Source organism: Hyla sarda, chromosome 2 (assembly GCF_029499605.1).
Source record: "Hyla sarda isolate aHylSar1 chromosome 2, aHylSar1.hap1, whole genome shotgun sequence".
Classification (NCBI taxonomy): domain Eukaryota; kingdom Metazoa; phylum Chordata; class Amphibia; order Anura; family Hylidae; genus Hyla; species Hyla sarda.
The window spans coordinates 515,543,788-515,561,107 of NC_079190.1; the positions used below are offsets into that span (position 1 = coordinate 515,543,788).

A 17,320-nucleotide genomic window follows, 5' to 3' on the forward strand; every position below is an offset into this window, starting at 1 on the left:
GGGGTCCGGCCTGTACAGACACTATAGCGGGGTCCGGCTTGTATAGACACTATAGCGGGGTCCGGCTTGTATAGACACTATAGTGGGGTCCGGCTTGTATAGACATTATAGCGGGGTCCGGCCTGTACAGACACTATAGCGGGGTCCGGCTTGTATAGACACTATAGCGGGGTCCGACTTGTATAGACACTATAGCGGGGTCCGGCCTGTATAGACACTATAGCGGGGTCCGGCTTGTATAGACACTATAGTGGGGTCCGGCTTGTATAGACATTATAGCGGGGTCCGGCCTGTATAGACACTATAGCGGGGTCCGGCCTGTATAGACACTATAGCGGGGTCAGGCCTGTATAGACACTATAGTGGGGTCCGGCTTGTATAGACACTATAGCGGGGTCCGGCCTGTATAGACACTATAGCGGGGTCCGGCTTGTATAGACATTATAGCGGGGTCCAGCTTGTATAGACACTATAGTGGGGTCCGGCTTGTATAGACACTATAGCGGGGTCTGGCCTGTATAGACACTAGAGGGGGGTCCGGCCTGTATAGACATTATAGCGGGGTCCGGCTTGTATAGACACTATAGCGGGGTCCGGCCTGTATAGACATTATAGCGGGGTCCGGCTTGTATAGACACTATAGCGGAGTCCGGCCTGTATAGACATTATAGGGGGGTCCGGCCTGTATAGACACTATAGCGGGGTCCGACTTGTATAGACACTATAGCGGGGTCCGGCCTGTATAGACATTATAGCGGGGTCCGGCTTGTATAGACACTATAGCGGGGTCCGGCCTGTATAGACATTATAGGGGGGTCCGGCCTGTATAGACACTATAGCGGGGTCCGACTTGTATAGACATTATAGCGGGGTCCGGCCTGTATAGACATTATAGCGGGGTCCGGCCTGTATAGACACTATAGTGGGGTCCGGCTTGTATAGACATTATAGCGGGGTCCGGCTTGTATAGACACTATAGTGGGGTCCGGCTTGTATAGACATTATAGCGGGGTCCGGCCTGTATAGACACTATAGCGGGGTCCGGCCTGTATAGACACTATAGCGGGGTCTGGCTTGTATAGACACTATAGCTGGGTCCGGCCTGTATAGACATTATAGCGGGGTCCGGCTTGTATAGACATTATAGCGGGGTCCAGCTTGTATAGACACTATAGTGGGGTCCGGCTTGTATAGACACTATAGCGGGGTCTGGCCTGTATAGACACTATAGGGGGGTCCGGCTTGTATAGACACTATAGCGGGGTCCGGCTTGTATAGACACTATAGCGGGGTCCGGCCTGTATAGACACCATAGCGGGGTCCGGCTTGTATAGACACTATAGCGGGGTATGGCCTGTATAGACATTATAGGGGGGTCCGGCCTGTATAGACATTATAGCGGGGTCCGGCCTGTATAGACATTATAGCGGGGTCCGGCTTGTATAGACACTATAGCGGGGTCCGGCTTGTATAGACACTATAGCGGGGTCCGGTCTGTACAGACACTATAGCGGGGTCCGGCTTGTATAGACACTATAGCGGGGTCCGGCTTGTATAGACACTATAGCGGGGTCCGGCCTGTATAGACACTATAACGGGGTCCGGCCTGTATAGACACTATAGCGGGGTCCGGCTTGTATAGACACTATAGCGGGGTCCGGCTTGTATAGACACTATAGCGGGGTCCGGCTTGTATAGACACTATAGCGGGGTCCGGCCTGTATAGACACTATAGCGGGGTCCGGCTTGTATAGACACTATAGCGGGGTCCGGCTTGTATAGACATTATAGCGGGGTCCGGCCTGTATAGACATTATAGCGGGGTCCGGCCTGTACAGACACTATAGCGGGGTCTGGCCTGTATAGACACTATAGCGGGGTCCGGCCTGTATAGACACTATAGCGGGGTCCGGCTTGTATAGACACTATAGCGGGGTCCGGCTTGTATAGACACTATAGCGGGGTCCGGCTTGTATAGACATTATAGCGGGGTCCGGCCTGTACAGACACTATAGCGGGGTCCGGCCTGTATAGACATTATAGCGGGGTCCGGCCTGTACAGACACTATAGCGGTGTCTGGCCTGTATAGACACTATAGCGGGGTCCGGCCTGTATAGACACTATAGCGGGGTCCGGCCTGTATAGACACTACAGCGGGGTCCGGCTTTTATAGACACTATAGCGGGGTCCGGCTTGTATAGACACTATAACGGGGTCCGGCTTGTATAGACACTATAACGGGGTCCGGCTTGTATAGACACTATAGCGGGGTCCGGCCTGTATAGACACTATAGCGGGGTCCGGCCTGTATAGACATTATAGCGGGGTCCGGCCTGTATAGACACTATAGCGGGGTCCGGCCTGTATAGACACTATAGCGGGGTCCGGCCTGTATAGACACTATAGTGGGGTCCGGCTTGAATAGACACTATAGCGGGGTCCAGCTTGTATAGACATTATAGGGGGGTCCGGCTTGTATAGACATTATAGCGGGGTCCGGCCTGTATAGACACTATAGCGGGGTCCAGCTTGTATAGACACTATAGCGGGGTCCGGCTTGTATAGACACTATAGCGGGGTCCGGCCTGTATAGACACTATAGCGGGGTCCGGCTTGTATAGACACTATAGCGGGGTCCGGCTTGTATAGACATTATAGCGGGGTCCGGCCTGTATAGACACTATAGTGGGGTCCGGCCTGTATAGACACTATAGCGGGGTCCAGCTTGTATAGACACTATAGTGGGGTCCGGCCTGTATAGACACTATAGCGGGGTCCGGCCTGTATAGACATTATAGCGGGGTCCAGCTTGTATAGACACTATAGGGGGGTCCGGCTTGTATAGACACTATAGCGGGGTCCAGCTTGTATAGACACTATAGCGGGGTCCGGCCTGTATAGACACTATAGCGGGGTCCGGCCTGTATAGACACTATAGCGGGGTCCGGCCTGTAGAGACACTATAGTGGGGTCCGGCTTGTATAGACACTATAGCGGGGTCCGGCCTGTATAGACACTATAGTGAGGTCCGGCCTGTATAGACACTATAGCGGGGTCCGGCCTGTATAGACATTATAGTGGGGTCCGGCCTGTATAGACACTATAGCGGGGTCCGGCCTGTATAGACACTATAGCGGGGTCCGGCCTGTATAGACACTATAGCGGGGTCCGGCCTGTATAGACACTATAGCGGGGTCCGGCTTGTATAGACACTATAGCGGGGTCCGGCCTGTATAGACACTATAGCGGGGTCCGGCCTGTATAGACACTATAACGGGGTCCGGCTTGTATAGACACTATAGCGGGGTCCGGCCTGTATAGACATTATAGCGGGGTCCGGCTTGTATAGACACTATAGCGGGGTCCGGCCTGTATAGACATTATAGCGGGGTCCGGCTTGTACAGACACTATAGCGGGGTCCGGCTTGTATAGACATTATAGCGGGGTCCGGCTTGTATAGACACTATAGCGGGGTCCGGCTTGTATAGACACTATAGCGGGGTCCGGCCTGTATAGACACTATAGCGGGGTCCGGCCTGTATAGACACCATAGCGGGGTCCGGCTTGTATAGACACTATAGCGGGGTCCGGCCTGTATAGACACTATAGCGGGGTCCGGCCTGTATAGACATTATAGTGGGGTCCGGCTTGTATAGACACTATAGCGGGGTCCGGCTTGTATAGACACTATAGCGGGGTCCGGCTTGTATAGACACTATAGCGGGGTCCGGCCTGTATAGACACTATAGGGGGGTCCGGCTTGTATAGACATTATAGCGGGGTCCGGCTTGTATAGACACTATAGCGGGGTCCGGCCTGTATAGACACTATAGCGGGGTCCGGCTTGTATAGACACTATAGCGGGGTCCGGCCTGTATAGACATTATAGGGGGGTCCGGCTTGTATAGACATTATAGCGGGGTCCGGCTTGTATAGACACTATAGTGGGGTCCGGCTTGTATAGACACTATAGCGGGGTCCGGCCTGTATAGACACTATAGGGGGGTCCGGCTTGTATAGACATTATAGCTGGGTCCGGCTTGTATAGACACTATAGCGGGGTCCGGCCTGTATAGACATTATAGCGGGGTCCGGCTTGTATAGACACTATAGCGGGGTCCGGCCTGTATAGACATTATAGCGGGGTCCGGCTTGTATAGACACTATAGCGGGGTCCGGCCTGTATAGACATTATAGGGGGGTCCGGCTCGTATAGACATTATAGCGGGGTCCGGCCTGTATAGACATTATAGCAGGGTCCGGCTTGTATAGACACTATAGTGGGGTCCGGCTTGTATAGACATTATAGCGGGGTCCGGCTTGTATAGACACTATAGCGGGGTCCGGCTTGTATAGACACTATAGCGGGGTCCTGCCTGTATAGACACCATAGCGGGGTCCGGCTTGTATAGACACTATAGCGGGGTCCGGCCTGTATAGACACTATAGCGGGGTCCGGCCTGTATAGACACTATAGCGGGGTCCGGCCTGTATAGACACTATAGCGGGGTCCGGCTTGTATAGACACTATAGCGGGGTCCGGCTTTTATAGACACTATAGCGGGGTCCGGCCTGTATAGACACTATAGCGGGGTCCGACCTGTATAGACACCATAGCGGGGTCCGGCCTGTATAGACATTATAGTGGGGTCCGGCCTGTATAGACATTATAGCGGGGTCCAGCTTGTATAGACACTATAGGGGGGTCCGGCTTGTATAGACACTATAGCGGGGTCCAGCTTGTATAGACACTATAGCGGGGTCCGGCCTGTATAGACACTATAGCGGGGTCCGGCCTGTATAGACACTATAGCGGGGTCCGGCCTGTAGAGACACTATAGTGGGGTCCGGCTTGTATAGACACTATAGCGGGGTCCGGCCTGTATAGACACTATAGTGAGGTCCGGCCTGTATAGACACTATAGCGGGGTCCGGCCTGTATAGACATTATAGTGGGGTCCGGCCTGTATAGACACTATAGCGGGGTCCGGCCTGTATAGACACTATAGCGGGGTCCGGCCTGTATAGACACTATAGCGGGGTCCGGCCTGTATAGACACTATAGCGGGGTCCGGCTTGTATAGACACTATAGCGGGGTCCGGCCTGTATAGACACTATAGCGGGGTCCGGCCTGTATAGACACTATAACGGGGTCCGGCTTGTATAGACACTATAGCGGGGTCCGGCCTGTATAGACATTATAGCGGGGTCCGGCTTGTATAGACACTATAGCGGGGTCCGGCCTGTATAGACATTATAGCGGGGTCCGGCTTGTATAGACACTATAGCGGGGTCCGGCCTGTATAGACACTATAGCGGGGTCCGGCCTGTATAGACACCATAGCGGGGTCCGGCTTGTATAGACACTATAGCGGGGTCCGGCCTGTATAGACACTATAGCGGGGTCCGGCCTGTATAGACATTATAGTGGGGTCCGGCTTGTATAGACACTATAGCGGGGTCCGGCTTGTATAGACACTATAGCGGGGTCCGGCTTGTATAGACACTATAGCGGGGTCCGGCCTGTATAGACACTATAGGGGGGTCCGGCTTGTATAGACATTATAGCGGGGTCCGGCTTGTATAGACACTATAGCGGGGTCCGGCCTGTATAGACACTATAGCGGGGTCCGGCTTGTATAGACACTATAGCGGGGTCCGGCCTGTATAGACATTATAGGGGGGTCCGGCTTGTATAGACATTATAGCGGGGTCCGGCTTGTATAGACACTATAGTGGGGTCCGGCTTGTATAGACACTATAGCGGGGTCCGGCCTGTATAGACACTATAGGGGGGTCCGGCTTGTATAGACATTATAGCTGGGTCCGGCTTGTATAGACACTATAGCGGGGTCCGGCCTGTATAGACATTATAGCGGGGTCCGGCTTGTATAGACACTATAGCGGGGTCCGGCCTGTATAGACATTATAGCGGGGTCCGGCTTGTATAGACACTATAGCGGGGTCCGGCCTGTATAGACATTATAGGGGGGTCCGGCTCGTATAGACATTATAGCGGGGTCCGGCCTGTATAGACATTATAGCAGGGTCCGGCTTGTATAGACACTATAGTGGGGTCCGGCTTGTATAGACATTATAGCGGGGTCCGGCTTGTATAGACACTATAGCGGGGTCCGGCTTGTATAGACACTATAGCGGGGTCCTGCCTGTATAGACACCATAGCGGGGTCCGGCTTGTATAGACACTATAGCGGGGTCCGGCCTGTATAGACACTATAGCGGGGTCCGGCCTGTATAGACACTATAGCGGGGTCCGGCCTGTATAGACACTATAGCGGGGTCCGGCTTGTATAGACACTATAGCGGGGTCCGGCTTTTATAGACACTATAGCGGGGTCCGGCCTGTATAGACACTATAGCGGGGTCCGACCTGTATAGACACCATAGCGGGGTCCGGCCTGTATAGACATTATAGTGGGGTCCGGCCTGTATAGACACTATAGCGGGGTCCGGCCTGTATAGACACTATAGCGGGGTCCGGCCTGTATAGACACTATAGCGGGGTCCGGCCTGTATAGACACTATAGCTGGGTCCGGCCTGTATAGACACTATAGTGGGGTCCGGCCTGTATAGACACTATAGTGCGGTCCAGCCTGTATAGACACTATAGCGGGGTCCGGCTTGTATAGACACTATAGCGGGGTCCGGCTTGTATAGACACTATAGCGGGGTCCTGCCTGTATAGACACCATAGCGGGGTCCGGCTTGTATAGACACTATAGCGGGGTCCGGCCTGTATAGACACTATAGCGGGGTCCGGCCTGTATAGACACTATAGCGGGGTCCGGCCTGTATAGACACTATAGCGGGGTCCGGCTTGTATAGACACTATAGCGGGGTCCGGCTTTTATAGACACTATAGCGGGGTCCGGCTTTTATAGACACTATAGCGGGGTCCGGCCTGTATAGACATTATAGCGGGGTCCGGCTTGTATAGACACTATAGCGGGGTCCGGCCTGTATAGACACTATAGCGGGGTCCGACCTGTATAGACACCATAGCGGGGTCCGGCCTGTATAGACATTATAGCGGGGTCCGGCCTGTATAGACACTATAGCGGGGTCCGGCCTGTATAGACACTATAGCGGGGTCCGGCCTGTATAGACACTATAGCGGGGTCCGGCCTGTATAGACACTATAGCTGGGTCCGGCTTGTATAGACACTATAGTGCGGTCCGGCCTGTATAGACACTATAGCGGGGTCCGGCTTGTATAGACACTATAGCGGGGTCCGGCTTGTATAGACATTACAGCGGGGTCCGGCTTGTATAGACACTATAGCGGGGTCCGGCCTGTATAGACACTATAGTGGGGTCCAACCTGTATAGACACTATAGCGGGGTCCGGCTTGTATAGACACTATAGCGGGGTCCGGCTTGTATAGACATTATAGCGGGGTCCGGCTTTTATAGACACTATAGCGGGGTCCGGCCTGTATAGACACTATAGCGGGGTCCGGCTTGTATAGACACTATAACGGGGTCCGGCTTGTATAGACACTATAGCGGGGTCCGGCCTGTATAGACACTATAGCGGGGTCCGGCTTGTATAGACACTATAGCGGGGTCCAGCTTGTATAGACACTATAGCGGCGTCCGGCTTGTATAGACGTTATAGCGGGGTCCGGCTTTTATAGACACTATAGCGGGGTCCGGCTTGTATAGACACTATAACGGGGTCCGGCCTGTATAGACACTATAGCGGGGTCCGGCTTGTATAGACATTATAGCGGGGTCCAGCTTGTATAGACATTATAGCGGGGTCCGGCCTGTATAGACACTATAGCGGGGTCCGGCCTGTATAGACACTATAGCGGGGTCCGGCCTGTATAGACACTATAGCGGGGTCCGGCCTGTATAGACACTATAGCGGGGTCCGGCCTGTATAGACACTATAGCGGGGTCCGACCTGTATAGACACTATAGCGGGGTCCGGCCTGTATAGACACTATAGCTGGGTCCAGCTTCTATAGACACTATAGCGGGGTCCGGCTTGTATAGACACTATAGCGGGGTCCGACTTGTATAGACACTATAGCGGGGTCCGGCCTGTATAGACATTATAGCGGGGTCCGGCTTGTATAGACATTATAGCAGGGTCCGGCTTGTATAGACACTATAGCTGGGTCCAGCTTGTATAGACACTATAGCGGGGTCCGGCCTGTATAGACACTATAGCGGGGTCCAGCTTGTATAGACACTATAGCGGGGTCCGGCCTGTATAGACACTATAGCTGGGTCCAGCTTGTATAGACACTATAGCGGGGTCCGGCCTGTATAGACACTATAGCGGGGTCCGGCCTGTATAGACACTATAGCTGGGTCCAGCTTGTATAGACACTATAGCGGGGTCCGGCTTTCTGCTGCTGGTCTTTACCAGACTTATTACACATTTTGGAACTAACAAAACCGTCATCTTTTTACCTTCTATTTCCAGCTCACACAGCTTTTCTTTTGTCCTGCGAGAGGTGGGAATAGAAATCTTTACATCAGAACACATTATCAGCCTGCATGGGTTCCCAATATGCAGCCCCATTCACACAGTCCAGTAGGGATCCCAATATACATCCCCATTCACACAGTCCAGTAGGGTTCCCAACATACAGCCCCATTCACACAGTCCAGTAGGGTTCCCAATATACAGCCCCATTCACACAGTCCAGTAGGGATCACAATATACAGCCCCATTCACACAGTCCAGTAGGGATCCCAATATACAGCCCCATTCACACAGTCCAGTAGGGTTCCCAATATACAGCCCCATTCACACAGTCCAGTAGGGATCCCAATATACATCCCCATTCACACAGTCCAGTAGGGTTCCCAACATACAGCCCCATTCACACAGTCCAGTAGGGTTCCCAATATACAGCCCCATTCACACAGTCCAGTAGGGATCACAATATACAGCCCCATTCACACAGTCCAGTAGGGATCCCAATATACAGCACCATTCACACAGTCCAGTAGGGATCACAATATACAGCCCCATTCACACAGTCCAGTAGGGATCCCAATATACAGCCCCATTCACACAGTCCAATAGGGATCCCAATATACAGCACCATTCACACAGTCCAGTAGGGTTCCCAATATACAGCCCCATTCACACAGTCCAGTAGGGATCCCAATATACAGCACCATTCACACAGTCCAGTAGGGATCACAATATACAGCCCCATTCACACAGTCCAGTAGGGATCCCAATATACAGCCCCATTCACACAGTCCAGTAGGGTTCCCAATATACAGCACCATTCACACAGTCCAGTAGGGTTCCCAATATACAGCACCATTCACACAGTCCAGTAGGGATCCCAATATACAGCCCCATTCACACAGTCCAGTAGGGTTCCCAATATACAGCCCCATTCACACAGTCCAGTAGGGATCACAATATATAGCCCCATTCACACAGTCCAGTAGGGTTCCCAATATACAGCACCATTCACACAGTCCAGTAGGGATCCCAATATACATCCCTATTCACACAGTCCAGTAGGGTTCCCAATATACAGCCCCATTCACACAGTCCAGTAGGGTTCCCAATATACAGCACCATTCACACAGTCCAGTAGGGATCACAATATATAGCCCCATTCACACAGTCCAGTAGGGTTCCCAATATACAGCACCATTCACACAGTCCAGTAGGGTTCCCAATATACAGCCCCATTCACACAGTCCAGTAGGGTTCCCAATATACAGCACCATTCACACAGTCCAGTTGGGATCCCAATATACATCCCCATTCACACAGTCCAGTAGGGTTCCCAATATACAGCCCCATTCACACAGTCCAGTAGGGTTCCCAATATACAGCCCCATTCACACAGTCCAGTAGGGATCACAATATATAGCCCCATTCACACAGTCCAGTAGGGTTCCCAATATACAGCACCATTCACACAGTCCAGTAGGGTTCCCAATATACAGCCCCATTCACACAGTCCAGTAGGGTTCCCAATATACAGCACCATTCACACAGTCCAGTAGGGATCCCAATATACAGCACCATTCACACAGTCCAGTAGGGATCCCAATATACAGCACCATTCACACAGTCCAGTAGGGATCCCAATATACAGCCCCATTCACACAGTCCAGTAGGGATCACAATATACAGCCCCATTCACACAGTCCAGTAGGGATCACAATATACAGCCCCATTCACACAGTCCAGTAGGGATCCCAATATGCAGCCCCATTCACACAGTCCAGTAGGGTTCCCAATATGCAGCCCCATTCACACAGTCCAGTAGGGTTCCCAATATACAGCCCCATTCACACAGTCCAGTAGGGATCACAATATATAGCCCCATTCACACAGTCCAGTAGGGTTCCCAATATACAGCACCATTCACACAGTCCAGTAGGGTTCCCAATATACAGCCCCATTCACACAGTCCAGTAGGGTTCCCAATATACAGCACCATTCACACAGTCCAGTTGGGATCCCAATATACATCCCCATTCACACAGTCCATTAGGGTTCCCAATATACAGCCCCATTCACACAGTCCAGTAGGGTTCCCAATATACAGCACCATTCACACAGTCCAGTAGGGATCACAATATATAGCCCCATTCACACAGTCCAGTAGGGTTCCCAATATACAGCACCATTCACACAGTCCAGTAGGGTTCCCAATATACAGCCCCATTCACACAGTCCAGTAGGGTTCCCAATATACAGCACCATTCACACAGTCCAGTTGGGATCCCAATATACATCCCCATTCACACAGTCCAGTAGGGTTCCCAATATACAGCCCCATTCACACAGTCCAGTAGGGTTCCCAATATACAGCCCCATTCACACAGTCCAGTAGGGATCACAATATATAGCCCCATTCACATAGTCCAGTAGGGTTCCCAATATACAGCACCATTCACACAGTCCAGTAGGGTTCCCAATATACAGCCCCATTCACACAGTCCAGTAGGGTTCCCAATATACAGCACCATTCACACAGTCCAGTAGGGATCCCAATATACAGCACCATTCACACAGTCCAGTAGGGATCCCAATATACAGCACCATTCACACAGTCCAGTAGGGATCCCAATATACAGCCCCATTCACACAGTCCAGTAGGGTTCCCAATATACAGCCCCATTCACACAGTCCAGTAGGGTTCCCAATATACAGCCCCATTCACACAGTCCAGTAGGGATCACAATATATAGCCCCATTCACATAGTCCAGTAGGGTTCCCAATATACAGCACCATTCACACAGTCCAGTAGGGTTCCCAATATACAGCCCCATTCACACAGTCCAGTAGGGTTCCCAATATACAGCACCATTCACACAGTCCAGTAGGGATCCCAATATACAGCACCATTCACACAGTCCAGTAGGGATCCCAATATACAGCACCATTCACACAGTCCAGTAGGGATCCCAATATACAGCCCCATTCACACAGTCCAGTAGAGACCCCCCAGTCCTCACTCCTTCCGGAACCTTTGTGTGCGGATTCTCTGGCTCACCCTCCTCATCCCACAGCTGCCAGAAATATGGAAAGTCTCTACCCAGAATAATTTATACTGTAAGTACCGCACATACCTCCATTATATGGCTCACTATCCCAAAACACATTTCAAAGTCAATTGGAATAGTCTTACCAAACTCTGGTCGGGACTTCACGAATGGAATAACGTCAAGCATAATTCTGCGAACAGTCTGGCAGCAATCCAGTTCCACAAGTAGTGGGATTCCACCCACCAGTAACTCACGGGTCCTCTTTTCCGTCTTGGTGACCACAGCTTGTGGCCCACGTCGGTTGCTCCCAGCAATGGCCTTTCGAGGTTGTCCCATTTTCTTGACACAATCTGTTGCCCCTAGAAACTTTCCACCACAGGCTCCGTCCTGCACTTAGACTCCTCAGCTGGGCTCATCCGATCGGCAACATGTAGGGGGTTGCTCCCAGCAATGGCTCTACTGCATCTGGTCCGCTGGTTGCCCTTAGCAACGGCGTGCCCCCATCCTCCACCAAAATGTAAGGATTCCTCCTTGGGGATTAGCTCCGGGATCGTCCTGGTCACTGCCACGGGACACGTTTTCTCTCAATAAACCCGCAGACAACGGTTATTCATGCACCTTACCAGCTTTATTTAGACAGGTTGCAGGGGAAAACAAACATAACGCAGGAACAAAATAAAATCCTAGAGCGTCTGGTCAGTGACTACACATATCAGCATGCCCTGACTACTATCTGGTGAGCTCAGCCAGTATATGACATGTGACTCCTGTTACTTACAGTTCACACCACTTCTTGGACCACTCACAGATTCCAGCTGTGTGCTTCCTCAACAGGGTCCGAGTGTCTCCCCCTACAGCGATGTGCTGTATCCCGGGGAGAGCCCAGATTACACTGAGTCTCCATCTTATATACACTGAGTCTCCATCTTATATACACTGAGTCTCCATCTTATATATACACCTCTCTCCATTTTATATATACACGTCTCTCCATCTTATATACACCTCTCTCCATCTTATATATACACCTCTCTCCATCTTATATATACACGTCTCTCCATCTTATATACACCTCTCTCCATCTTATATATACACCTCTCTCCATCTTATATACACTGAGTCTCCGTCTTATATACACCTCTCTCCATCTTATATATACACGTCTCTCCATCTTATATACACCTCCCTTCCCTGTTGCCTCATTACTTAAGAGGTAGGTGAGAGAATCTTCAGGGTGAGCAAAGGAAATACACCCTTTCCTTGTCACAATATATACACACACACATATATACACACACATATACACACACACATATATACATACATACATATATACATACACATATATACACACACACATATATACATACACACACATATACACACACACATATATACACACACACATATATACACACACACATATAAATATACATACACACATATATACACACATATACACCCACACATTTATATATACATACACACATATATATATACACACATATATTCACACATACACATATATATATATACACACACATTTATATATACATACACACACACACATATATACACACATATATACACACACACACACACACACATATATATAAGTATACATACACACATATACACACATACATACATATATATATACACACATATACACACATACATATATACATACACATACATATATACACACACATATATACACACATATATACACACACACATATAAATATACATACACACATATATACACACATATACACCCACATACATACATATATACACATACACACACACACACATATATATATATATATACACACACACATATATATTATGTTATTATATTACAGTCTGTGGTTATTATATTACTATATTATGTTATTATATTACATTCTGTGGTTATTATATTACTATATTATGTTATTATATTACATTCTGTGGTTATTACCTATTACTATATTATTTTATTATATTACAGTCTGTGGTTATTACTATATTATGTTATTATATTACAGTCTGTGGTTATTATATTACTATATTATATTATATTACAGTCTGTGGTAATTTTATTACTATATTATGTTATTATATTACTATGTTATGTTATTATATTACTATATTATTTTATTATATTACATTCTGTGGTTATTGAAGAAAGAGGAATATAGCAAGTTAAATATGGAGATGTTAAATGACCTAGACACATACAGACCCCTTCCAAGTGACCCGACTTCGAAATTTAAGAAGATCCTAGAGTCCCTTGTGCATCTGGGGGCAGTGAATGGACATATCACAGAAAGTATTGCGAAATATTTAAAGTGCACAAGGGGGTATTTCCCCCTCCGCTTAGGCCTATCGTGGCGGGGATATCCTCTCTCAATGAACGGTTGTGCGAGTGGATTGATTCACTTTTACAGCCACTCATTCCTACTATCCCAGGCTACATAAGAGACACAAAACATGTGTTAGAAATATTGGACTTGATACAATGGCATGATGGGTATCAGTGGGTGACAGCTGATGTCACCTCACTGTACTCTGTCATACCACATCATCTTGCCTTATCAGCCTTATCCTGGTTTCTGGAAACCTATTCTCGATACCCCGGTGGTCTCCGGGAATACATGCTATTGGTAGTAGATTATTTGTTAAAACATAACTTTTTTATGTTCAATGGCGTGTTCTTCCTGCAGACCACCGGTGCTTCGATGGGGGCGAAGTTCTCCCCCTCTCTCACCAACATCTATATGTGTTGGTGGGAGAGGGGGATTCTCTTCGCCCCCAACAATCCCCACAGTCACGCCTTGGTGTGGTATGGCCGCTACATTGACGATCTCCTCTTTATTTGGAGGTCTGATGTAGCGGCCATACAGGAATTTTCAGAATACCTCAATCAGAATGAGTTGAATTTAAAATTCACTGTGACTGTGGAGAAAGAGGTGATCAACTTTTTGGATTTGCGTCTGTGGCATGACAGAGAAGTCGGCCAGGTTATAACATCTACCTATAGGAAACATACTGCAGTGAATTCTATCCTGCATGCCGATTCCTGTCACCCCAGACACGTTATAGAGAACCTCCCAACTGGTGAGCTCATTAGAGCTCGGCGTAATTGTACCCGAGAGGTTGATTTTAGTGGGGAGGCAGTCTCCATAGGCAACCGCCTTAGAGCAAGGAATTATCCACAGTGGACCATTGATAAAGCCCTTGCGGTTGCCAATGGCAAAGATCGCAAGTCTCTGATGGGCATTACCTCTGACATGCACGGTGAAACACATAATGGTGATGATAGAAATGTTTCTCGTAGCTATGGTGACAACAAAAATATTAAGTTTGATAACAGAAGTAATTCACCTGTAGTGTTCTCTACCCAGTATGGCATAGAGTTTCATAAAATTAAGAAGGTCATCAATAAGTATATGCCGATCTTAACTAGTGATCCAGACTTTAAACAGTGTTTGATAGGGGGCCATAGATGTGTGTCTAAGAAAGCACCCACCATTGGCCAACGTCTCTCTCCCGGCCTGTTCCAGGATAAGGCTTCTACTAAACCCACTTGGCTGACATACATTGGATCATTCAAGTGTGGGGCTAAAAGGTGCATTTGTTGCAGCTATATTTCTAATTCTACTACATTTGTGTCTACAGTTAACCACACTAGTTTTCCAATTAAACAGTATATAAACTGTAACACCACTGGTGTCGTATACCTGTTTACATGCATTACCTGTCAGGTACAATACGTAGGCTGCACCACAAGTTCTCTGAAAATGAGGATTCGGAAGCATATTTCCGATGTACCACATTTTCTATTTAGGAACGTCTCAATGGTATCTAAGCACTGTGCGGAGGCGCATGCTGGGGATACCTCTGGCCTCCGGCTTCAGGGGATCGAAAGGGTCACGGTTCCAACTAGAGGTGGTAATCTAAAACATAAGATCCTAGACCGTGAGATCTTTTGGATCCTGAAGTTGGGGACTAGATATCCTCGAGGTTTGAATAAAAGAATGGATACGATCCTACATTACTGATATCATTTTTTGAATTTTTTGAGTTTTTTCTTCTTTCTTTTTCCTCTTCTCTGGGTCACTGCCCCTCCCCCTTTTTTTCCCTTCCCCCCCCTCCCCCTTTCCTCCCCCTCCCCCTTTCTTACCTGTATGTTTTCCAACGATTATCATGGTTCTAGCTGTTACATCTGTAGTGCGATAGCATAATTCCGCGATACACTCATATATATAAACCATGAGTGTGAATGCTTCTAAGATATACGGTTTTCTTTTATTATTATGAGAGATAGATTTCTGTAATTTATAGATGATGCTGATATCTTTCTCCCTTTTTATATCTAATATATTTTTGTAATAAAGAAACTGTTATATCTATGTATGTTAATATATTTTAATACTGTTTTCATGTAAAAGTGTCCATATTTGGTAAATCTTATACAATTTTATGGATTTCTAATTTATGTTTTGCGTGTCTTGCAGTGGCGGTTGCCATTGGTTTCTACATGTGGGTGGTTATACCATCTTGTGTGGGTGTGGTTTTGACGTCACATTCACCTGTCAGTACAGGTGTGCCGCTGCATCATGTCCGCCCACCCACATGTATAAAACCTGGTCTTTTTGTACTACATGTTGTGTATGACTAAGGCTTTGTTGTAAAGCCGAAACGCGTCACTGTACCCTGTGTTCCTGTTATGACCATCTGGTGAATAAATATTATCCTCCGAGTTTCTGGACGCTGGACTCCTCTTTCTTCTGTTGTTCATTTGGGCGAGGTCCGCGCCCTGTCCGTGTGCACCTGGGGTGAGCTGAAGCACTGTTGTTTCTCTATCTATTCTGTGGTTATTATATTACTATATTATGTTATTATATTACAGTCTGTGGTTATTATATTACTATATTATGTTATTATATTACAGTCTGTGGTTATTATATTACTATATTATGTTATTATATTACAGTCTGTGGTTATTATATTACTATATTATGTTATTATATTACAGTCTGTGGTTATTATATTACTATATTATGTTATTATATTACATTCTGTGGTTATTATATTACATTCTGTGGTTATTATATTACTATATTATGTTATTATATTACAATCTGTGGTTATTACTATATTATGTTATTATATTACATTCTGTGGTTATTACTATATTATGTTATTATATTACAATCTGTGGTTATTATATTACTATATTATGTTATTATATTACAGTCTGTGGTTATTATATTACTATATTTTATTATATTACATTCTGTGGTTATTATATTACATTCTGTGGTTATTATATTACGTTCTGTGGTTATTATATTACTATATTATGTTATTATATTACATTCTGTGGTTATTATACTACATTCTGTGGTTATTATATTATGTTCTGTGGTTATTATATTACTATATTATGTTATTAAATTACAGTCTGTGGTAATTATATTACGTTCTGTGGTTATTTTATTACTATATTATGTTATGTTATATTATGTTATTATATTACAGTCTGTGGTTATTATATTACTATATTATGTTATTATATTACAGTCTGTGGTTATTATATTACTATATCATGTTATTATATTACAGTCTGTGGTTATTATATTACTATGTTATGTTATTATATTACAGTCTGTGGTTATTATATTACTATATTATGTTATTATATCACAGTCTGTGGTTATTATATTACTATATTATGTTATTATATCACAGTCTGTGGTTATTATATTACTATGTTATGTTATTATATTACTATGTTATGTTATTATATTACAGTC

At 47.1% G+C, this 17,320-nt stretch overlaps 1 long non-coding RNA gene across 1 annotated transcript in view; it reads left to right on the top strand.

Annotated features, from left to right (window-relative positions):
- LOC130357309 (uncharacterized) overlaps positions 1–17,320 on the top strand; it is an 82,619-nt gene that overhangs the window by 62,678 nt on the left and 2,621 nt on the right. The gene's annotated exons all lie outside the window — the stretch shown is intronic.